This window comes from Tenrec ecaudatus, chromosome 4, assembly GCF_050624435.1.
Source record: "Tenrec ecaudatus isolate mTenEca1 chromosome 4, mTenEca1.hap1, whole genome shotgun sequence".
Classification (NCBI taxonomy): Eukaryota; Metazoa; Chordata; class Mammalia; order Afrosoricida; family Tenrecidae; genus Tenrec; species Tenrec ecaudatus.
The window spans coordinates 70295809-70320001 of NC_134533.1; the positions used below are offsets into that span (position 1 = coordinate 70295809).

Consider the following 24193-nt stretch of genomic DNA (forward strand, 5'->3'; position numbering starts at 1 on the left):
ACGGGGGTAGCTAACGGATTGGCCGGCGGTCGGGAGGCGTGGGAGCGCTAGCGGAGCGCGGAAATACCCCCGCTCCCGCGGAGTGGCACATTCCGAAGGTCTCTTGCCCTCCCTCCCCCACACCGGGAGCCTGCCGGGGGCTTCCGCGCGCTTTCCCGCCAGCCCGGCGCGGCGCGCTCTGCGGCCGGGGGCGCGCACGTGGGAGGGAGAGGGCTCTGCGCCGACGCACGCGCGCAGGCTGCCCCCGCCTCCCGCCGGCTTGGCTTCTGCAGAGTGTGTGTGCACGGTGGGGAGAAGGGGGTGTGGAAGAGAAGCGACGTTGGCAGTGAAGTTTTGCAATAGGTAGGGGAGCGGCAGGTCCTTTGTGGTAAGAAAGTGCCGGCTTTTTGCTTCCTCTCACCCTCTGAAACCTTGCCGCCTGAGTCAATGGGCCGACCAGCAAGCTGTGCAAGCAGGGTTCCAGCCGAGGTCAACACGTTTCTGCGGCCTGCGTCAAGTCCAGGAACAGGTACCCTTCAAGACAAAAAGGGCTCCCTGCTACAGGCTTTCAAGTCAAGAAGCTCTGTGCTGGATGGAGGAAGGCGGGAGCCCATGGGGAATGGGGACTTTAAGAAGGGCGCATGTCACGACTAGAATCTGCCTCACAAACCGTTCCGTGGGAATAAAGAAAGATGCAGGATGATACCTGGTGAGAAGGAGAGGTGGCAGCAAGGGGCAATGGAGGAAACCCTTGTTTGGGGGGGGTCGGGACCTTTGAGTGCCAGTCCATCCGTCTGTCCCAGACTGGCAAGATGAGCTCCTCAGTGCGTCCTCGCTGGGGCCTATATCCAGGGGGCTTACCACAGGGCTGCGTGAAGCCTGAGCTGGATTTCTTCTGTTTCATCATAAGTTTGGAGTCCCAGACAGCTGCTCTGGCCGCTATAAGCAGGCAAGAGAGTAGTGAGTGAGGCCATGTGGCCAGAAGGCAGGAAGGTAGAACTTAAAACATTTTGTTTACATTGAGGTAGCCTAGATTCCTGTTCAGGATGATGACAGACCATAGCTATGCTTGAATAGGCTATCTGGAGTTGTGAATGAACTACAAGTCTATTTCTGGTTTCCTTCAGGCCATTCAAAAGCCAGCCCTTCTCCTGAGTCCTCAATTAGATCAAGGAAGGCCGAGGGCAAGGAAACTGTGGGTGGCCCCAAACCCTGTCATTTGTGAGAGGCAGCTAGAGCCACAGCTCCAGTCTGTCTCATCACCAATTCATTGGAAGGCCTTGGGCTAGTCACGTCACCGCTGTCAACCTTTTCCCTCTTTTGGAAAATAAGGGTGAGTATACTGCCAGCTTCCTGGTGTGTTGTATTAAGGAGTGTGTCTCCTTACCACAGGGCCTGGAACATAATGTTCATAAATAACCCATGGAGCCATCATTGATTCAAAAAATATTTGCCACAGTTCTACTTTGTGCCAATCCTTCTGCCAGGCACTGGAGATCCAGGGTGGACTGGTAGAAAAAGAGAGTGGCAGGAGCAGGGGTATCCAGAAACTGACTTTATTGAGAAGCACAATCTGCCAGACTTCTGCAGAGTGGAGGGAGTAGATGAACCCTGTGGGGTGGGGACTGGTGACTTGGGTTGGGAGAGCATCCTGTGTTGTCCTGATGGGAAAATGTGCATGTGGCAGGGGTGACTCATAGAAAGGTGTGGAGGTGGAGAGAATCCCTGAACCAGAAGCTTGGGAAGGAGACGCTTGTAATGGCCAGGTGCCGTTTTACGTTCAGCTGGACCCGTTTGGGGCAAGAAACATCCTGGCCTTCACCAAGGCTGACTTCCAGATGATCGTTCCAAGAATGACACTGGGCTAACGAGAGAAGAGTCAGTGCTTGGCCGCCTGCAGTATCCTGCACATGGTAGATACTCAACAAAGGTTTACTGCTAAAGGCGGAGTGGAGTCCTGGGTGCAACGTGATTGACCCGGAGAATGTTCTCTCTTCTTCATCTCTTTGGCAAGAGAGCATTGAAGGTATAGCAGTGCGAGGAGTTCACAGATAGTCTCCTGCCTGTCCCACCTACCTCCTGGGCCGCCTTCTGTGGGCATCAGACCCTATCTACAGAATAAGTAAATAAATAAGCCAGGAATTTAACAGGCTTTTCACAGATAAAGTCAGACCCAGGCTTTATTTTAGGATTCTAAAGGGGATGGAGAGAGGTTACTGATTTTTATCTTCTTTCTGATGCCAGAAATGGCCTTGACGTTCCGCAGTTACTTCCTTTGGAAGTTTATAAAGAGCAAAGAAGCAACCAATGACTTGACAAACCCAACGACAGAGTGCCATTTGAGTGTCAGAAGTAGTGAAAAGGTGGAAGGGTGGAAATCTGTCCGATCCCTGCCTCGTAGGAATCAGCTTTGGGCTGCTGGTGCTAATGATGATCGTCCTTCTCCTTGTGAAGGTAAATGAAGTCAGATGCCCCTACCACCACATAATTGTTTCCAGTTATTGGAAATAGAATTGCCGCTTTGTAACCTGCGTAGGGCTGGGTTTCCCAAGGAAACAGCAGTGACACCTGTGTACAAGAAAGAACTTTCTATCAAGGAGGCCCCCCAGCCCAGGACAACTCAAGTCCCTAGATCCATTGTTAGTGGGGGCCTCTTCAGACTCGCAGAGCCGTGGGCCAAAAATGATGAGCGGTGAAGTGGGAAGCAGGAAGATCACAGGCCAGTGGGTGCATAGTCTCGTGGATCCAAAGTTGGTGGAAGTCTGGCAGGGTGCTGTCAACTCTCAGGGGCGGGTGGCTCGCATGAGGCCTCCCCTTGGAAGCAGACACAGAGTCCCAGTAGAGCCCCACCAAGGAGGAAAGCAGAGTGGCTGACAGGAATCCACTCTGATTTTGCTCTCTACAGAAGACCACGCCCCTAAGAAGGTGACAACAAGCTACCACGTGATTGACCGGTTGGACTCTGCCCCCGGCCAGGAGTGTCTAGTTGACATATCTAACAACCACATCTGCAAACTCATGGAAACAGAATTTCTAAGAGAAAAAAGGGATGTGGCAATTAAGTTACTTTGGTGGTGATTACTTGCAATGGCTGAAAGGGAAGTAAAAGATGATCTGCAGCTGAGGGGAGAAAAGTCAAATCTAGAATGGCTTAGGGTAAAATCTAGGCTGGTTAACAAAATGGTTAATAGGAAGCCAAGGTCACCTGGGTCCACCCAGCCTGAGGCCCAGGCCATATGCAATGATTGGAAAAATAGTGAGGTATGTAGAAGAGAAGATGGAACATCAATGTTTTTAAGATTGTATGTTTAATAATAAAATATACCATACATATGGAATATTTCTTCTACCTAATAGCAGTCTTACATATGTGATAGAAGTAATATCAAGTATAGATTACACAGGGCATGTAACTCCACCTTCAGTCAATACTTGTATTGGATATGCTCGAAGACACACAGGATTGTTCGTTTGAATGCAGTAGCCCTATGTAGAAAGTATTGGAGGGTTAGGTTGAGAATCAGCTCCATCCAGAAGATTTTCCATCAAGAAGTTTATATTTGAAAAGACATGCAAGATCCTCCTAGAACTGCTGAGAGGACAAGATTTTTATATTCGAAGAAAGGACCTGCAGAGAATTTTTGTTATGGTTGCTGCCCCCATTGAGGGCATTGAGACAAGAAAAGTCAATACCCATCAGAAGAATCCCTAAGACTAGAAGTTAAAGTAACAGCAAAAAAGGCTGGTATGCTCACTTGTGTTGGTCATTTGGATCCACTTGATGAGTGGAAGTAAGGGAGGAAGGGCTGAGTTTAGACATGTTCCATTGGCACCCACTGACCTAGCCCATAGTTGCTAGGGATGAGGGGTGGAGGGTGGTAGTTGACCTGTCTGATATGCAGGGACTTCATGAACTGAGCCTACAAGTGTGGTCCATTGGCCTAGCCCAGGGTTCGGCAAACTGGCTTGCAAGCCATACGCGACTCTTTTGGTACATGCATGTGGCTCTGAAGTACAATTTAAAAATTGCAAAGAATATTATTTCAGATAATGGTGATTCCATTTGTTTGTAAAACTATTATAGATCTTGAAAGATTTTTAACTCGCTGTGAGGGACAGGATGTGCTCTGCTATATCAAAAGTTTGCAGACCCCTGGCCTAGCTCATGGATGCTAAAGATGAGAGAGAAACGGCTGGCTGGTCTAAAGTGCAGAGAAGTATGTGGGCTCCCAAGTCTATGACCGGTACCTATTGACCTAGCCCATAAGGGCTGGGGATGAACTTATCAGAGGCTGGCAGAAAGAAGAAAATTATGTTGGACCCCAGGGGCTGATATAGTTTGCTGCAATTTGATAACTGGTCCTGCTTATGAATACAGATGCTCTGAGTTCCAACTGCAGTAGAAAATTCTTCAGATCTAGGAACATACTTGTCTCCTCAGAGTAGCCAATTTAACATTGGCTGTCTGAACTGTGGGGAGGTAAAAGCATGAAGTGTCTAGCTTAACCACTTTTTGTGAGCATGCTTAGACTCAAAATGTTGAGAACAAAGAAGAATGGTACACAAGCAAATATGGTGAAGAAAGCTAGTGGTGCCCGGCTATCAAAAGAGATAGCATCTGGGGTCTTAAAGGCTTGAAGGTAAACAGCGGCCATCTAGCTCAGAAGCAACAAAGCCCACATGGAAGAAACACACCAGCCTGTGTGCTCATGTGGTGTCAAAGGGATCAGGTATCAGGCATCATCAGAACAAAAAAATCTTACCATAATGAATGAGTGGGAGAGTGCAGATTGGAGACCCAAAGCCCATTTGTCAGCCACTGGAGATCCCCTTGCAGAGGGGTCTAGAGGAGGAGATGAGTCAGGGTGCGATATAGCACCAATGAAAAATACAGCTTCCCTCTAGTTCCTAAATGCTCCCCCACCCACCCCCCACTATCATGATCTGAATTCTACCTTGCAAGTCTGGATACAGCAGAGGATATACACTGGTGCAGACAGGAGCTGGAGGCACAGGGAATCCAGGGCGGATGATACCTCCAGGACCAGGGGTGTGAGGGGCGATACTAGGAGGGTAGAGGGAGAGTGGTTTGGAAAGAGGGAACCGATTACAAGGATCTACATATGACCTCCCTGGGGGACGGACAACAGAAAAGGGGGTGAAGGGAGATGTCGGACAGGGCAAGATATGACAAAATAATAATTTATAAATTATCAAGGGCTCATGAGGGAGAGGGAAAAAAGACCTGATGCAAAGGGCTTAGGTGGAGAGCAAATGCTTTGAAAATGATGAGGGTAATGAATGTATAGATGTGCTTTACACAATTGATGTATGTATATGTATGGATTGTGATAAGAGTTGTATGAGCCCCTAATAAAACGTTAAAAAAAAAAAACAGAACAAAGAAGAATCCTCACTGACTAGATTCCTCTTTTCCTGGAGGATCTGAAGAAGGAAGGGTGGGGAATGTGCTGATAGAATTGTGGTTCTTTTGTGGGTGTTAATTGTGAGCAGTTCATTGTCATTGGAGAAGTCGTAAGGGAAGGTGCTGCTGGCCCAACCAAAAATCTCTTCACAGTTGTGCTGATACCTCAGGCTTCATGAGGGCTTAATTCATATGTCCCGTGGGACTTAGGTCAACCTGATTGAAAATCCCTCTTTGAACTAAGCTGGGGACTTCCAGAGTCTTTCCAAGCAGTATGTTACCAGTAAGATCCCTTGAGATGTGATTCTGTGGGAGAAAATGCTACAGTACTGTCCTGACCACAGAGCTGCAAGCACTTGACCCCCAGAGGTAGAATTGGGCCAAATCGCAACTGTGTAGAAGGGAGGCGGTCTCCCAGACATAGCTGCCCCTGGACAGTGAATCCGGAAGGTCAGAGGAAACGTGAAGCATGTGAGTTGTGCTGCTGGGGCGGACTGTTGACTTTTCCGTGGACTTCCAGAAGAACAAACAAATGTGTTGAAACAACAGATTTTCAGGCAGAATGTTTCTGAGAAGTAAGGAGGGTGACAGTTCACCTCACACACTTTGAACATGCGATTCAGAGAGACCAGTCTCTAGAAAGACATTGTGCTTGGTAGAAAGAGAAAAACGACCTTCAATGCGACGGATGGACACAGAGGCTTCAAGAATGAGCTCAAACCTAGCCATCGTGCAGATATACAGGACCGGGCAGCTTTCATTCTGTCGGGCATGGGGCTGCGGTGGGTTGGGACCAGCTCCATTAGACCCAACACCACCACCGTTTATTTGGCTCTTCCCATGATCCCTCTCTCTTGCCACTGAGTTGTTTCCAAGTCCTGCGATGCTATAGGACAGAGGAGGACTGCTCCTGTGGGTTTCTGAAACTTAACTTGACCAGAGCAGGAAGCGTTGACAGTTTCCAACGGCTGACAGCCCAACATGTAACCACAATCTCACCAGAACTCCTCCCGTTGAACTAGGCATGTTATTTACGTCATGTCCAACCCTCAAAAACAACTTGCTGATCGATCTGCCCCTAATTCACAGACCAAGGCTGTGAAGTAAAATGACTTGCCTAAAACCACACAGCTAGTCCAAGAGAGCCGAGGCCTGACTCCTGCCTCCCTCTGTCTACAGCTGTGCCTTCCCTCCAGCAGGCTGCTGCACTCTCTCCTGAGCAAGCCCAAGGATCTCCCCTCACGAGAACTTTCTAGGCAGGACAGGATAGAACGACTGCCCCCGTAAGACTTCCAAGGTTGCAGTGCTATGAAAGCAGAGTGCCACTTCACAGAGAGGCGGGTGGCTTTCAACTCCCAGTCTCGGTTAGCAGTTCAACTCTTGAACCACTGGGCCACCAGCTCCTCCGTCTCAGTGAAGAGGTGTAATTCTGAGGTTAGGTCCAAGCAGGACTCAAAGCCAGCCTGGAGCGTGCATGAGTGGGCATTGTAAGCTTAGTGGTTTTGCTGTTCACTCTTCTGTAGGGGGTCCAGTGAGGGAAAGCACCCAGCAGTCTGACCATGACTATACTGTGGAGAGCACCCCGTGCCCAGCCCAATTCAGCACCCAGGAAAGATGTTCACTCCACCTAACGGTCTCTCTAGAGTAAGCCACCCACTCACCCACCCACTTGCCCAATACACCAACACACACCTCCCCTTCCTTTGGCTGGAGCCTGCAGATCTTTGTAGTCCCCTTCCATCTTTGTCATGAACTCCTTTGTGATTGACACCAGAGGTTCAGGCCACCTGTTAGGGCCAGCGGCTCCCTACCTGAGCACCATGTCCCTAGCTAGGGAGGCTGCTGCAACCCCATTTCCTTCCCTCCTTGCCCCATCACCTTTCCCCTCTCCCCTCACCCTCCCCTCTGCCTTTCCCTGTACTGATTCCCCCTTCATAATCCTGGGGCCAGCCTAGTAAGGGGGTGTGCCTGTCTCCCCTGATGGTCAGCTCTCAAGAGAGTGTCACAAGCACATTAAAGTGAGGCTTGGAGATCAGCAAACACCAAAAAAGGGCAGGAGCTCTCCTGTGGATACTCTGCATTTGGTGTGCACGTAGGCCTTGGTTTCTACTCATTCAACAAACCCTGTATTCAGAATTTGGAACCAGTCATGTGTAGGTGTCTGATATCCAGGCCCTGAACTCTAGAAGCTTCCAATCAACAAACACAGGGACCAAAAGTTACAGCAATAAATCAAGGAAATACAGGACTAGAAGAGTTACAGGAAGCTGGCTTCCACCAGATAGCAGGCATCAAAGGCCAGAGTTGAGTCCCTAAGAAATGCATTCTCCAGCCAGCCCGTCCTGCTGCCAGGGACGGCTACATCTTGGAGGGTTAACAGCCACCTGGCCTGTGATAGGAGCTGAGCAGTCCCAGCAATCAGGTGTCAGGAAATCAAAATCCGAACCTTCCTTGCTAGGCACTCTTGACACACTTGTGACCTTTGGCACACCACCGTCCACTCAACCTAAGTTCATATTATCTATAAAATGGGAATAATGGATTCTACCCAATGTTGCCTCTCGGGGGTGGGAGGGTGGACACTGTACAGGTTGAAATAAAAACTGAGTAATCTGTAAAGAGCTCTACTCTTGCCATTGAGTCTCTTCTAATCCATAGGGACCTACAGGGCTAGATAGAACCGCTCCCGTGGTTTCTGAGACTGGACCTCTATGGGAGGACAGTAGAAAGTGCTGTGTTTCTCCGGCAGAGTGACTGATGGTCTCAAACTGCTAACCTTTCAGATCACAGCCCAACACATAACTACTACGCCACCAGAGTTTCTTTAGACAAGTGACTACCCAGCTTGAAATGCATCAGGAAAGGCTGAGACCGCTTAGGTGGGGTTGGGGGGGGTGACCATGAGGAGGATCTTCACTATGAGCTTTCCTGAAATTACAGCTCTGAAAACTGCATCAACAGGTAAAGCCAGGGGAACAGTGAGGTTAAAGGAGGTTTTGAGTCATATAAACTTGGGCTTGGGTTCTTGGTCAAGTTCTGTTGAACCCTGTTTTCCTTTTCTTTAAACAGGGATAGTGGGTCTTTGCCAGGCTGTGGTGAGAATGCCGTGGGGATGCTGATGTAAAACACCTGCAGCCCTGCTTGACCCCAGAGTGAGTTTTTTGTGAGTGGCCTTGTTTTCCCATCAGTCTTCCTTCTGTGCTGGTTTTGGCTGTGTATGAAAAATAAAAAATGAGCGGATGACAAGGGGTCAAGTAGAAAGCAAGTGTTTTGAGAATGATGATGGCAACATATGTATGAATGTGCTGGACACGATTGATGTATGTATGGATTGTGATAAGAGTTGTATGAGCCCCTAATTTAAAAAAAATTTTAAAGTATACATTGAAGAGAAGATGTGGTGAATGAACACCCCCGGGGAGCCACAAGAAGTAAAACACAGAAAGAGGAATTAGGTCGGGGGCCGGAGGGGGGTGCTGCGGAGGCTGAACCAGCCTCTAGTCCCAGTTCTGCCCTGACTCATTGTGAATACCTGGGAAGTCCCTGCCTCTCGCTTCAGTTTCCTCATCTGCACCTTCAGGGGTTCTGTTGGGGAGTTTCTCCAAGGCTGGGATGATTCCATCTGAGACCTTTCCCTGAGAGAACCATCCTGGGGGCCTGAGAAGTGGCAGAGTGCTGGGGAGGGACAGCAGGATGAGGACTTCGAGGGGAGCAGGTTTTTCTCAGTTTTGGAAGGTGCCTGCCTATTTTCCTACAGCTCACCCAGTGAATGCCCACACAAGACACGGTTGTTTGCTCCCTGCTGGAAGCAGCAGAACCACATGAATGTCCTGAAGGGCTGGCAGACACCTCGGCATCCTGCCTCTCCTGTGCCGACTGCCGCCCTGCCCTTCCCTTCCCTTCCCTTCCCTTCCCTTCCCGTCTGCAGCACATCCATACGCCTATGCCCTGTGGCCTGGGCAAGCTAAGCATGACCTTCAGCCAAAGAGGCTCCGGGCCAGGAGCTGCACCCCCTCCAGAATGGATGCCTCCAAGGCCAAGAGCTGCCTGTCTTTCCAGTCCTGCCCTGACCCATGACTGTGATCGACTTCTCACCACACTGCTGTGGGCAGAGATGGGCATCGGAATGCTGGGCCCTGCTGCCAGTCTCAAAGGAGGGAATTCCCTGGCTCAGGAAAGCTCTGCCAGTGGGAAGAAGCAGGTGGTGTGTCCCCAGAAGAGACAGGCACTGCCAAGCTATAGACCGTCAACCATGGGATAAGAAACACTAACTCCAACACCCCGGGCCACCTTTCTGTCGCAGTGCAACATAAACCCTGGGCACATTAATTATAGCTCACATTTTGAAAGTGACATATAAAAACCCAATTCTCACAACAACTCTTAAGAGGTAGGCACTGCTATTATCTTCATTTCGATAAGGCATTAACAGGCTCATTACCTTCCCCAAGGTCACATAGCCAGTAAGTAGCAAACTCAGGTTTATATCCAATTAATCTTATTTTAGCAAGCCGTGTTAATCTGCCACCAGGAGATGGTATCCCCAATAAGCCATGTGCAAATTTGGAACATGGCAAGATGTCTGCCCAAATGTCCTAGGATCCAATCAGATTCCCCTAGACTTGCTTGGACTGAGAATCCCCTGGGGGCGTTTGCTTAAAATAGAGGGTTCCAAGTCCCCCTGAGGATTTATTAAGTTTGGTGTAGTGGCAAGGTCAGTCCTGGCAACGTGGAAATCGCTGTTGAGTGGATGACTGCTCCTCCCTTTTCCGAACCTCTTCATCTCTAAAATAGGGTTACAGCTCCCCGCCCTCCTATCTCCAGGTATGGGTATGTGCTGCCCCAGTGTGTGCATCTGCACCAGTTTTGCTTGGGCGTGAGCAATTGTTTACAAGCACACCTGCAATAACAATAGCTAGCATTTCTTGAATGCTTACTGGCCACCAAGCACAGCACCAAGGCCTTTGACCGTGTTAGCTCAGGATCCACATAAAACCAGTTCTCCTGGTCTTAAGGATGGGGAAGCCAACGCTCAGAGAGGTTAAGGCGCTGCCTGAGAGCACAAACATTCTTTAGTAAAAACCAGGGTTTGAACCCTGTCCCAGTGCCCAGAGGTTAACGACTCTCACCAAAGCTTCTAGATGCCCCCATGGAAACAGGGCTGCCACAGCTAGATCAAGTGCACAGTTAATGTGTAGGAAGGAGGGAATGAAGGATTGAATTAACAGCTCTCCACAGAGATGGATGGGCCTGAGCCATGACTGGGAACCATCTGAACGGAGAGCCCTGGGAAATGAGTCTGCAAAGGTGGACCGAGGCTCTAAATTTAAAAAGCAATTCTCGATCACTGGTGTTTATCATCCAGTAATGGCATGTTTGTTGCCTGTTTACTTAGCCTATCAGTGTCCCGCCCCCCTGAGATCTTTTGGAGGAGATCATGTTGGTCGGGCCTTTCACTGTATCCCCAGCACCTAGGCTAAGGCATAGCACCAGCAGGGGAAATACTTAGACAGGTGCGCTAGTCTGGGTAGACTGGAAAAGCAAAATTCATAGACACTTAGATTTTATGAGAGTCTATATATAAAGGGTAAGTGTACATTAAGAAAGTAGCCCAACCCAGTCCAATCCAAGCCCATAAGTCTGACATTAGCCCCTATGTCCAACACCTATCTACAAAGTCCTCCTCCATCTCACAAAACAGACGCAATGATGCCGACTGCAGGAGGAAAGCTGAACCAGCGTGTAAGCATCTCCGCGCTGGCAGGGTCTTCACGCAGCTTCTCCAGCTCTCAGGGCTGCATCAGGGCAGGTCCATGTGGCTTCTCAGGGATGTCTCACAGGAAGTGCGCCTTGCCAGATGAAGCAGGGAACTAGCTAAGGCAGCTACATCCTGGTCCAACCATCAGAGAGCAAGAGACCAGAAAGGCGAGGCTCACCGAGACATTTATCTCTCTGCCCTTCAATTAATCCCATATGTGTTCGTTGGCCAAGTTGGCACAATAAACCTTAACTATCACAACAGGTATTTGGATGAATGGGTTTGAAGGCCTGAAGATGCAAAGTGTCGCAGGCAGCAGGACATTGTAAAGGGTGGCCAGTGAAAGCCCAGCAGCCTAGAGGAGGATGTGCCTGCAGGTCTATACAGGCCTGTCGTCTGTCCACATCCAGCCCTCCCCTCCCTGTCCTTGCCCTCTGCACTGCTGCTCCTTCCTAGGAGTGTGGCCCACACAGGAGAGGAAGTGGGGCTAAAGGGCACCCCTACAGCTGACTCACACAAATGCCAGAGGCGCTCCATCTTGCACCTTAGAAACTCATCTTGGTTATTGGTTAAAAGTTGGGATCAAGTTCTAAGTTAGACTGACCAGTTCTCATTTGGGCTTTGCCAAAATGTCTAGTTCTGTGGCTTTAAACTGTCCGCTCATCCTCACAGCACTTTCCCTCCACCTTGACAGGCTGTATGGTCCTGGGGCTGGCGCTGACCCTGTCTGGATCTCAATCACCGAGCTTGAGGCTCACATGGTGGTTGATCAGATCAGGGTTCCTGCAAAGCGGATGCTGTCTGGGGCGCAGGAAAAGCCGTCTCCAGTCTAGCACGCATCACAGAGGGATGCCGTATCATGATCATAAGCATCCGGGTAAGTTATTCAGACACCTCTGGAGATGGTTGCCTGTACCTGCACCCTCTCCCAGACCCTCCTGCTCTGCACTGGGGCCTGTGAAGCTAACCCGTATGGGCTACATCACTGGGCTCCCTCCCTTACTAACTGGTTTGCATTTGGGTTTGGACAATGAGAAGCATCTGTAGGGGCCTGGAGAATGCAAGAAGAGTGTTTTGTTTTGGGGTGTTTTGTCCTCTGCTCCCTCCTCTTCCCCACTTGCTCCTTGACCACAGTCCTTAGCAGGCAGCCTAAACTAGCACTGGATTCCAATAACACTATTCCCATTCCCCCTACACTCCAGCCCCCAGCCCTAGGTGGGTAACCAATGGCCACCCACTCAGTTCCAACTCATGTCTAGGGCTGTGAATGGCATGTGTGTGTGTCCTTGCTTCTGAGGACGTCAACCTTTTGGTTAGCAGCCTAGTATGTTAACTGTTTGCACCAGCCAAGGACTTTAAAGGAGAGCAGTTTTCCAACATTACTGGTCTGTGGGTGGTGCCTCAACTTCCTTTTGTTTGTTTCTTTAGCCTGTCCACACCTCAGTGCCCAATCCTGTCATTAAAGTCTCTTCATTTAAAGTGGGCGAAGGGAGACGTTGGTCAGTGTAAGACTTGACAAAATAATTATTTATAAATCATCGAGGTTTCATGAGGGAGGGAAGGTAGGGGAGGGAGGGGAAAATGAGGAGCTGATACTAAGGGCTCAAGTAGAAAGAAAATGTTTTGAAAATGTTGATGGTGACATACGTACCAATGTGCTTGATTCGATGGATCGATGGATGGATTGTGATAAGAGCTGTACGAGCCCCCAATAAAATGATTAAATAAAGACAGTCTCTTCATTTGAACCTTTCAGGGTGAACTGCTTCCTGCTAGCTTCCCTCGATAAGGAGCCCCGGTGGCAGAGTGCATTCAGAGTGGGGCTACTAACCGCAAGGGTACCCAGTAGACCCCATCAGACCACTCTGCAAGCAGGCTGAGGTGTTCTGCTCCTTCCGAAAGCCCTGCAGGGTCTCGCTGAGTCAGAATTAACGGAAGGCAGGGCTCCTCGGCGAGCTCCCTGGCTAATAGACCCTCTACCTGGATGTATGTGCTCTGCAGGCTTCTTTGGAGGCTCCGGGATCTAGCTCTGGCTTATCTGTCGCTCCCGAAGTCAGCTGAGACAGGGTACCTGCAGCACGATAACAATCTGAGCAGTGAGCAAAGGTCACAGACTAAAACCTGCCTCCAGGCAGAACATGGCCGCACCACCTCCAGGCAGAGCGAGCGGGACTGTGAAGAGCCAGAGGGCCTGTGCTGTTCTGAGCAGGTCCTTAGGGAGGTAGCAGGGACTAGGAAAAGGCAGAGAGTAAGGGGAGGAAAGACTTAACTCTGGGTAGAGGGTTGAGATCAGGCTTGGCAGACACAAGTGGGGTCCCCAGGGTGAGAGCAAGAGGTAGGAACTTCAAGGGTCATTGGCAGACTGCTCCTCATCCAGCCTCACACAGGGGTGGGGGGGGGGGCGCTTCAGCACTCCCTCACAGCCACCCCACCCGTTTAGGACCCAGTCACCAGTCACCTCAGCCCTTTCACTTCCCTTGCTAACCACCTGCTGAGACCACAACTGGGCCGGGTTTCACTTCTCATTTCCTCTCTACCTCTGTAGGCTCCGGCATGGTTTCTATTTCTCCTCAGGTCCTTGGGCTGACAGAGATGCACCCAACCTCATCTCTCTGGTCCCTGTTGCCATTCCTGCCTCTCCCCCAACCCACTTCCTCCTGTCTTCTGCCTGCACAGGAGCCAGAGCAATTTGGGGTCATGAATCTTTCTGTTGAGGATGCTTTGGTAGCTTCCGTTGACCTCCCAAATAGGCCCAACCCTCTTCCTGGGGTGTTTCAGGCCCTCTGCTGTGCCACTCCAGCCAGCCTGCCTGACCTCACGCCTGGTCTCGCCATTCTGGGCTCCCTTTGTGCCAAACCCACCCTGAGATGGACTTTTTTCTAGCCACTCATTGGGCTGTTCCCTGCACCCTCTCTGGTGATCCTCCTTGTCTCCACCTGAGACACCCTTGCCTTTCTCCTGCGGCCTGCGGGCCCACCCTAACCTGGTACAGGTCCCGCTACAAGGCCCCTAAGCACAGCCTGGCCAGAGAGATTGCGTTTTGTTCTTTGAATTCTTCCTCTGCAGTCTCTGGCCCCAGCTGTGTGACTTGAGGCACATCACTTAACCTTCTCTGGCATTCTGCCTGAGAGCTGGATGCGGTGCCTTCTACCCAGGGCTTCCCAGCCGCCTACACATGTTCTACTTTGGAAACCCGGCTTAGTCACCCCGTGGTCTGTAACGATCCCCCCGCAGACAGGGAGCCTCATGCCAGCAAGGCAGGCAACAGGCTAGGCTTCTTTAGCCAAATTGTCCCTGTATCCTCAATGTGCACTCTTCCGGGAATCTTTACTGCAAGGACACAGTTAGCCTAAATGCTAACTCCTGCAAACGGAGAAACGGGGCCCTGTGAAACACAGTGAAGCAGTCCGGCAGTGAACCAACCGTAAGGGTTTTTTTCTTCTCTGCCTTCCCCAAGTCCCTGGGGCCAGCCTAGATCAGGGCTCTGAGCCAGAGAACAAGCCCGCACCAGCCCTCACCTGCCTGAAAGTCCCGTGGGCTTTCAGGGTGGAAACTGTCAGGTGCCCAGACAGTTTTACTTCCCTCTTGGCCGCAGAGGCCAAGCTGAGAGCAACTGTCAGATCTCTTCCGTTTCACTCAGAGCCAGGCTTCCTTTACACCTATTCTACCAGCAGCAAGAAGACCAGTGGTTGCAGCCTCTCTGCCACTTCCAGGGGAGTTTGGTTGCTCCTTGGAAGCAGCCTAAAAAACCACAGTGGCATGGTAGACTTGGTGGATAGGTGCCACCCTTTGAGGGTTTGTGGCAGGCAAGCATGATTGCCCTAAGCCCCTGAGGACTGTGTGTTTGACCTCAATTGCCGTGTGTACCTCCAATGGGGAAACTCCTGGAGCATCATAAAACCTCAGGGCCCTTGAGGGAAGTTGTTCATTTGACAGATGAGTTGGAGGCCCCAGAAAAGGACTTGCCTAGAGCTAAAATGCAGTCTCAGGTGTCCAGGGGCATTTATTTGCAGGGAGACTTGACCTTGAACTAGTAGTTCTAGTCTGTGGTCCTCTTAAGTGCTTTAGCTGGCTTGATGCTGTTTGACTTTCCTCCCTCCTCTTTTCTCCTCTCTCGTTTGCTGCCTTAAGTACCTGCCCACTAGCTTTGCCTGCAGTTTTTCACCCCCAGCACCTGCTGCCAATTAACCTTTAAACTGTTTACAAGGGATCACCGAGGGAGTAAAACTAATGTGTCAAGTAAGAGTAAATAGGCTCAGCTCAAGGGTCGAAGAAAAACCCTTTGGAGATTCACAGGTCATGTCTTCTTAAAGTCCGGTTTTCGCAGCCCTCTCTCAGCAGACAGAAACGTCCAGGCACAAAGTGGCGCTCAGAAACAACTTGTGTCTGCCCTTTCCAATCCTCACCAGCTTACACTGAACCCACGCAGGGCCTGAAAGGACTTTATGTCACTTTAAGAGCTCCTTATCCCCAAGGCGGAGAGACACGTTAAATGTCAGGAAGCTCAATCCCAAGTCAGATTCAGGAATCATTTCCTCATTGGTTCCTTCTCTTCACACCTTCCTGGGCTCCTGCCAGATCTTGTGCTGGGTCGGCATAATGAAGTTCTGGCCTTCAGAAAACTTGTCACCTGAGGAGGAGATGGGTCATGTAAAGAAATCCTACCTCCTCATGTGCGTGCGATGGAGGCATATACCCAGGGGAAGGAGTGGCTAGGCTTCCTAGGGAAGGAGATGCTTGCTGGGAATCTCAAAGGATGAATTCACTTAGTGTAGAACTAGGAGGGAAGGGTTCTTGGCAGTTCTTGTCATTTTTAACACCTGCTCCTACCCTCTCTCTCAAGAAGCAACCAAGAGATTTCTCCTAAATCAGACTCTCTGGATTTTACTTAACTCTGTGTCTTTACAAATTCTTTCCCCTAAGCTTTATTCACTCACTTTGTCAGTCAACAAACCTCCGCAGGCACTTCACCCTGAAGACTTTGTACTGGGTTCTGGGCACTGCTTGGCCTTGAGGAGCAAACTGACTGGTGGGGGATGGATGCATAATCATGCAGTGTGGTCCTGACATAAGGGTGAGAGGGTAGATGGAGAGAGCTGGTGAAAACACAGCAGCAGGTTGGGAGGCTGGGCAAGACTTCCTGTAAGCGGATTTATGGTCTGAGCTGTAGAATCTCTCTCTCTCTTTTTATGAATCATTTTACTGAGGGCTCTTCTGCTCTCACAACAATCCACACGTCCACTGGATCAAGCATATGTGGACATATGTTGGCATCATCAGGATGTAGATGATGATTCTACTTCTGTGGAATCAGTTCTGATTCACAGTGAGCAGACAGGACAGAGTAGAACTTCTTCATAGGGTTTCCAAAGCTGTAAATATGGAAGCAGCCTGTCTCATCATTTCCCTAGGTAGACGCTAGAGCAGTGGTTCTCAACCTTCCTAATGCCGCGACCCTTTCATACAGTTCCTCAGGTTGTGGGGACCCCCAACCATAACATTATTTTCGTTGCTGCTTCATCACTGTAATTTTGCTACTGTTATGAATCGGGCAACCCCTGTGAAAGGGTCATTCGACCCCCAAAGGGGTCGTGACCCACAGGTTGAGAACCACTGGACTAGAGGATTTTGAACTATTTCAATTAGTACCACACTTAACCTCCGATACCACCAGAGCTCCTGCATAATCTTGCTAAGTAGATAGTACTATTATTTCCATGTTAAGGGTGTTGCCATTGAGGCCCAGAAGAGGACAGTGCCTTGCTCAAGGTTCCATGGTTAGTAAATGGGATGTGAGTCTAGGCCACATTCCTATGGGCTAGAGGGAGAGGGAGGAAGTTGCTAGAAATACACACACACACACACACACACACACACACAATTATCCACTTCAGGGCTGTTCCATTACCAGCAGGGAAATCACAGGCTCAGCAGTCAGACATCTGGGAGGCACTGGGCAGCCTGGGTATTTTTAGAAGGCAGAGGCAGACATGCCTGGAATCCTGGGCGTTGCTGAGCCGGAGGCTGGGAGGTCCGTGGAAGGCAAGGCAAAGAGGTAGTCTCGGGCCTGGTCCCTCTGCCCTTCTCTTCCTCAGAGGCCAGTGCTCACGCTGACTGCTCCAAGCTCTGGTTTGCCTGGTTTGTCACTCACCCACTGCCTTCGGGGCAATTGAGTGCAGAGTATGTGAAAAGACACACTCAGATATGTGTCCAGAGCCCATGGTCTCACTCAGTTCTTCCTTTGGCCCAAGGACAACTGCCAGGACCTGAGGACACAGAACAGAAAGGAGGGACAGCCGCTGGAGGGGCTCAGGGCCTGTGGAGATGGCTGAAGGAAGATGGGAACACAGACAGTACGGGCCCCAGTTGGGTGAGAAGGTAGCAAGGATCTGAGGAACTCAGACGGGGCCTATGGTCTCCCAGACTGCCACAGCATCGATGATTATTGATGAGCTGGTGTAAGCTGCCAGTGAGGATAAACTCTGTGTTATGACGGAGGAGTCTTCAATTATTTCAAGAGCCGCCCCTTTTCCTCTTGCATCATTTCTAAAAGTTAACGTGGAAGAAAGAGTAAGATGATCTTGTTAGCATTTGACTTCTTTACCATTAAAAGGTCCCGTTTGCAGTGGAAGCTCTGAGGAATGGATACCCACCATGCCCACCAGTTGTGCCAGGCTGTCTGGAACCAGCAGGCTCCCTGTGACTAAAGTCACGGGAAGGCCACCCCAGGGAGAGGGTGTGGGCTAGGCGGAGGCAGGAGTCCAGTCCCAGTCTACGTTCCAGTTAAACAGAATCTGTAGCTAGACCTGCTCTGTTCCCAGGCTTGACTGTCCTTCCAGTTCAGGGATCGTCAACCAGGGCTCTTTAATTTCCTGAGGGTTTCAGCCGTACCCATGGGCGTGTTCAAATTCTTTTAATTACAAAAAGTTTGGGCCTCTGTTTTAATAATAAGCTAAGCAAAGTAATATGTAGAGCATATTATCACAAGAAAGAGACTGCTCTGGACTTCAGGCCACGTCCCACACCAGGCTTATCACCACGGTGGTTACAAGGAGATCTCCTACACTGACCACACTGAACTGTGGCGCCAGGCATGTTAGACTGATTTTCCGAGTATTAAACGAGTTGCTCTAGCGAACATGCTTATTTCCTTCCCACCAACTCCTGGGCAGAGAAAGAAGATTCTTCACTGAGATCTGAAGACTTGGATTCTAGTTTCTCTGCTGCCAGTTAACTGAATGGTCTTGGGTAATTTCTTACCTGTGCCAGAGTCTCTGTTTCATCACTGCTAAAATGGGACCTTTGGGCTAAAAACCTCCTATGGCCTCTCTTGGCTCTCCTGTGCCCTGACTCCAAATTGCTTTTACATTGCCCTCTTGGTAGAGGGGGTGAAAGAGCTTGCTGTTAATCAAAATACTGGAAATAGAGCATAATTTACATTTTAGTTTGTTGGGAATCCAAACTGTAACAGCCTCCTCCCCTGCAGTAAAAATTCCTGTAAAATTTACTCACTAGGGATGTTCTGCCTTGGGAAGGCAGTAAGCAAGGCCATCAAGATAAACGAGAAGTATGCGGTTTCTGGTGATAATCCCTGGAAAAAATGTAGATACGGATCACCATTTCCTTTGATCATTGCAAAACCTGCTGCTTTCGTCACATTGGAGGCCTATCATCAGTGGTAGGTGGAGGCGTGTGTGTGTGTGTGTGTGTGTGTCTGATATCGTTTAAAGAATTGCTTCATCATTATTGGATTTGGGGAAGCAGTTTGAAGCTAGCAAACCCCACTGTTCCCTTGGGTTCCTCACTTGCAGAAATAAACTTATGTAGTTTCTCCAATCAACCTGGTCTCTGTCTGTGGCCAAGACAGTGATAGGCAATCCTGGGCCCTTGTTCGCGGCCACACTCTCACCCCATGCACTCCACACCCTCCTTCTACCACCCCACTCCATCCCTGAGGCCCAGCACTGCACTGGGCTGCTAGGTGTAGCCTAGAAGCAGAGGAATGGAGCCTCCAGGAAGGCAGATGTCGGACAAAGATAGTGGAAGCAGCTTGAGGGTGGATGGATGTCCTCAGAAAGAAAAAAGACCAAAGAGAAGTCGCACAACTGCCCAGATGTTCAGCAGAGACGTCTTCCCAGCGACAACCGGAGGCTCCTCCCACGAAACGGAGCCATGGAAGGTGATGGGCTTCCACTCCGTAGGCTCTTGGGGTGTCAGGGAACCTACCCCTCTCTGAGGGGGACTCCCTCCGAGGCACCTCATTAGACCAACTCACCATCCCTCAACCTGGTTAGGGGCTCACTCCTTCCTATGAACCCTATCCTCTAGAGTCCAACCCACATTGGGGGCTCAGGGTACCTGACCATTACCGAGTACCCCTTTCGACTAGAACAACTTCCTCCAGATTCTACCACTTGGGCCTGTCCAACTCCCATAGGTTGCCTACGTTTTAAATTACATGTCCCTCTCTGTCCAGAAGCCCTCTGAGAGTCCCACTATCTCAGACAAGGTGGAGGATTTCACCCAGGGCCTCCTGGTCAGTACAGAGATACCTCAGTTGTCAAACTCAATCCTTTCCAAATTTGAGTTCGAACACCAGAAAGCTCGAGAACTGAACATAATAAAGAATGGAAAGCCAAATAATTGGGTTGGAGGCCCAAAAGTACACTTATAAACTCATTTCCCAGGACTCTAAATCACCCTGGAGGCTTCTAGCCCTCTGACACATCACTGTCTCTCAGCGAGTTGTTTCCGATTTATCCCAATTAGCAGTAACTTCGCAGCCTCTTCGGTGGCCTGGGCTCTTTGTTTCCCGGGGAACCGTTTTGTTGAGGATGTCGACTTAGCCCTGTTGTAGTCAGCCGCCAAGTCACCACATCAGATGAGTGGAGGCCCGGATTCCAATTTCGCCATGATTCCTTTCTGTGATTCTATGGCAGTTCTCAGTTTCCCTCCTCGCTTTACTGCTGGCATCACGAACTTCCTTTGGAGCCATGATCATGACCGTTTACACACCAAAAGCACCGTGCCGGCTGTTTCAGGGCACTGACCCAGGACTCTGTGCTGTCGGAGCGAGAGCGGTGCCTAGCCCCCACGGCCTCTGACAACAGCAGCGAGTGACTCATTGTCGGCCCGAATAAGTTCTTCAAATTGGAGTTTCAGTTCGATGTGGACCAAGGTTAGGAACTCCGAGCAGGGTTTTTTGGTTTGTTTTGGAACTTCGCTGTTCAAGTACTGGACAGTTCCAGCTTGGAGTTATTGGACAACCACGGTATCGCTACACTTCCCTGTGTCCCGGCACCGAGCCCCTGGGACAGGTTTCTGTCTCTCTCCAAAGTCCCCGCTGCCATCGGTCATTCAGACATTGTGGAGATGAAACGGTCTTGTGGCTAAGGATTTATCAAGCGAACAAACCCCTTCTGATAACGGCTCTGGGCTGGTTACTGCTGGTGACAGGCTGTGCTGAGCAGTGAACCCTGGCCCTCGGGTTTTTTCCATCGCAATTGTTATTGTTGTGAGATGCTGCTGAGTCAGTTCTGACGCATCACAACCTGTGGACCATAGGACAAGACACGCCCCCGTTAGGTACTAGCCTCACAATTGGTACTGCGTTTGAGCTCGTTGACAACCCATCTCCTTGCAGTCTCCCTCTGTCTCCCTGGCCTTCTCCTTTACCAGGTATGATATCCCTGGACATCAGAAAGGTCCTGGACTGGTCCCTTCTGAGAGCCTGTTGAATATACCTGAGAAGTCTTGTCACCCTCACTTCTTTTTATTTTTTTAATTTCAATAGCTGCTTTAATTCCAGATGGTACAGAATTCTGGACATCACAAAGACTGAAGAGCTCTGGCAGGTTCTGGACTGGGTTCACTCTGAGCTCACAGCTAGGACAGAAATGGCTGATGGAGAAGAACAAGCAGTGCATGATTGATCTTCTTTTTTTTTTTTTTAACAAAAGTTTATTCTTAAATGTATAGCAGCCTCGAAGACAATACTTCATTCTAACTGTAAGTGGCAAACGTTCTAGCAGGGAATCCGGCTGTCTACACAGGAACGTAATCAAGGGTCGGCATTGCCTCAGTCACCAAGAACAGCTGACTTTTTGCCAGATTTCTTAATTCCACCTGTGGCCAGGCGGGCCTTCCCTGCTGCCTTGACCTTCAGCTCCTCTAGTTTCTTTTGTTTTTCCTCTGTTTCTGCTTGAGAGCTGTATCTTCCTCAGTTCCAGGGCTTCTTCTTGCCACCTTCACGGCCCGACATGGCGCCTGCCGCCCCTTCCCCAGACCTGCCACCGGCCACCCTCACTTCTAAGAAGCCTTCTGTCTGTCCTTCCAAGACAGATTTGCTCATTCTCCTGGCAGGCAGGAGAACGACTGTCTTCTAGATATGCTCTCTGTGCTCTGGGACCGGGAGTGGGGTGCTGGTATCCTCTCACACGCTGCCAGGGGGAACAAAAGGGAATCTCTGCTGCTTTGGCTAGGAAATGTCAGGCCTGGAAGAGCAACTAGGGTAGGAGGAAGTGTTTCTCTCCTAGGCCACTCCTGACCTGGGACTCAGCATGGTTGCTGCTCCACTAATTCTTCACCAGAACTCTGACAAACTTCACCTCCATAGGGCAGTCTGCTGATTGGACATTCTATTCTCCCACCTCATTTTGTTCCATTCTCTCTTCTTATAATTAATGGGGTTTCTTCTAATAGTAATAGGGGCAGCGTCAGCCGGGAAGAGAAGGCATGATGGAGGGAGAGGCCAAGGAAGTGGAGCATAAAGAATAAAATACTTAGAATTGATAGAGCGGTGTCCTCACCACACCTACGAGGAGAGCTGCCTGCCTCTTTGGCTGGACATAAGCCCATTCTGGCTTTCAATGACCTGACCCTCCCGAGACTGGAGAGTCCAGAAGTTGTGGTCGTTACCTCTCAGAGCAATCCCTTCTGGCCCCCAGGTAGTCAGTCCTACTATCCCTGCCCACGGAAGAGAGAAGTGGGCAGTGTGTTAGGAGAGTGTATGGCTTTAGGCCCCTCTGTGGGTCCCAATGCTTCCATCCGTACCTTTGAAATGAGTTCCATAAACCTCATGAGCCTCTCCAGCCAGAACTGAAGACAGGCAGGTGAAGGGAAAGAAACCTGCCTGTGTCCCAATGTGGGCAGGTGCCTCCACATCGCTCAGACCACCGAGCCTCACAGGACAGGACAGGAAAGGGGTGGTTGCTCAGGGTCAAGTTGATGAAACGGGAAGCCCCAGTGCAAGGCCTACTAACTTATGTGGTCACCTCAGAAAGCACATTTTACACTAAGGAGGGCCTTTAAGGTGAGACTGGGTTGCCAAATCTTGTGCACTATGCACAAAAAAAAAAAAAGAGTAGCCTGGATTTGTCTATGTGGGAGACCTTCAAAAGTTCCTGGAAAAAATGTAATGAAACAATAATGGGATTTTTCCACAAACTCTTTTGGAGGCTCCCTTGTGTGTGTATTTGTGTGCGCACACACCTTCTATCTGGAAAACAGTGGCCTGGCTGACCGAAGGCAGAGATGCTAAGGATGGAACAGGACCGAACAGTGTTGTGTTTGGTTTTGTTCTTCATTGGGTTGCTATGTGTCAGAAGTGACTGAATGGCTCCCAGCAACCAACCAAGACACACACACACACACACACACACCCCATAAATTGTTGGGTACCATTAAGTTGATTCACAGTTACAGCAACCCCATATAGCTAGTGTTTTCCCTTAGCTGTAATCTTTCTGGAACCATATTGACCGGTCTTTCTCCTGCAAAAGCCAGAGGCTCCAGAGGCTCCCGACTGCCATTCCTGAAAGTGTGCTCAGCTCGATGGTTCCAGAATCTTTTTAGCAGAAGAAATATGACCCATGAAGCCTTGGTATGAGGAGTTGACCAAGGTTAAAGGTCTGGTACGGTGCCAGCAGGGCTGATAAGGTATGTGGGGGGGGGGAGGAAAGAGAGGGAGAAACAGCTGGGGAGGGCACGGTCTCTGGCCTCCTCTTTTCTGCCCTGCCCCCCTGAAGAGGCCCCTGAGGACTTTGTTGAGGAACCTGGTGGCCCAGTGGAAATGTCTCTAATGAATGGTCACGGGAGTCCTTTTCTTCCCAGAATACTAAGCCTGAAGGAGACCGAGGGCATCCAGAGTCTACATAGAAAGATATTCTCAGCCTGTGTCCTTGGGAGTAGCAGGCACCTTGGAGTTGGTCCTCTCTGGTTTGGCAGTTACTTGAGGTTATCAGACGCAAATAGGCCTTGGGAGAACAAACCCAGAACTCTGTGTGCAGACAAAGGTTGCCTTTCCCAGGACCCAAAGGGACGCAGAGCCCGGAGAAAGCTAACAGAAATGCCAAGGACAAAGGGGCCGCCTCCTGGGTAGAAAAGAAGAGCCAACCTCTTCCCTTGGGATCTTAAAAGTGATTTCTTTCTCTTCTAGGATGACCACCCCTGAGGGGTCTCACTGGTGGGCAGAAAGGGTCAGTGGGCCCTTGAGAAGAACTCAATGATGGAAGAAAGGGGTCTTGTGTGAGCGGCCAGCCTCAACGCTGGCCACGAGGACCCAGAAGGCCCCTTGCACGTCCTCTTGGGGAAATTGCCTGCTTGGGAGCATGAGGGAGGGCTGCAACTTTGGAGCCCTGCATCAGTTGCTAGGGCTCTGCACGGCGAGGAGGTGGGGCGAGGCTGCTATTCAGCTGTACAATGAGCGGGATGCAGAAGGTTGTGAGGCATGAGAGAGGCTTCCAGAGGGGCAGCTTGGTTGGATGTCCTGCTGAGAAGATCTTGTGGGAGCTCAAGCAATGAATGGAAAACTAGGCAGACTTCACCAGCTTGCAAACTAATCTGGGTGACGTGCATCAAATTCTTTGCTCGGTGGCTTCCAGAAGTGGGATGGGTGCAGGAGACCAGATAGCCAGATTGTCCCTGTTGGTGCCCAAGCCAGTTCACAATAACCCTGGATAATGGGAGGAGAGATCTCTGGGCTTTTGCACCTCCCCATCAACCCTTTGGCATGTCCTCCAAGGGCTCCCTAC

The 24193-nt window shown here is 50.2% G+C and overlaps 1 long non-coding RNA gene across 1 annotated transcript; it reads left to right on the forward strand.

The window, feature by feature from the left end:
- The first annotated feature begins 257 nt into the window (after positions 1 to 257).
- On the forward strand, positions 258 to 5342 carry LOC142446930 (uncharacterized). Its single transcript, XR_012784047.1, has 4 exons — positions 258 to 508; positions 1107 to 1312; positions 2224 to 2433; positions 2885 to 5342. It is a non-coding gene; the product is annotated as an uncharacterized LOC142446930 (long non-coding RNA).
- Positions 5343 to 24193: the final 18851 nt, after the last annotated feature.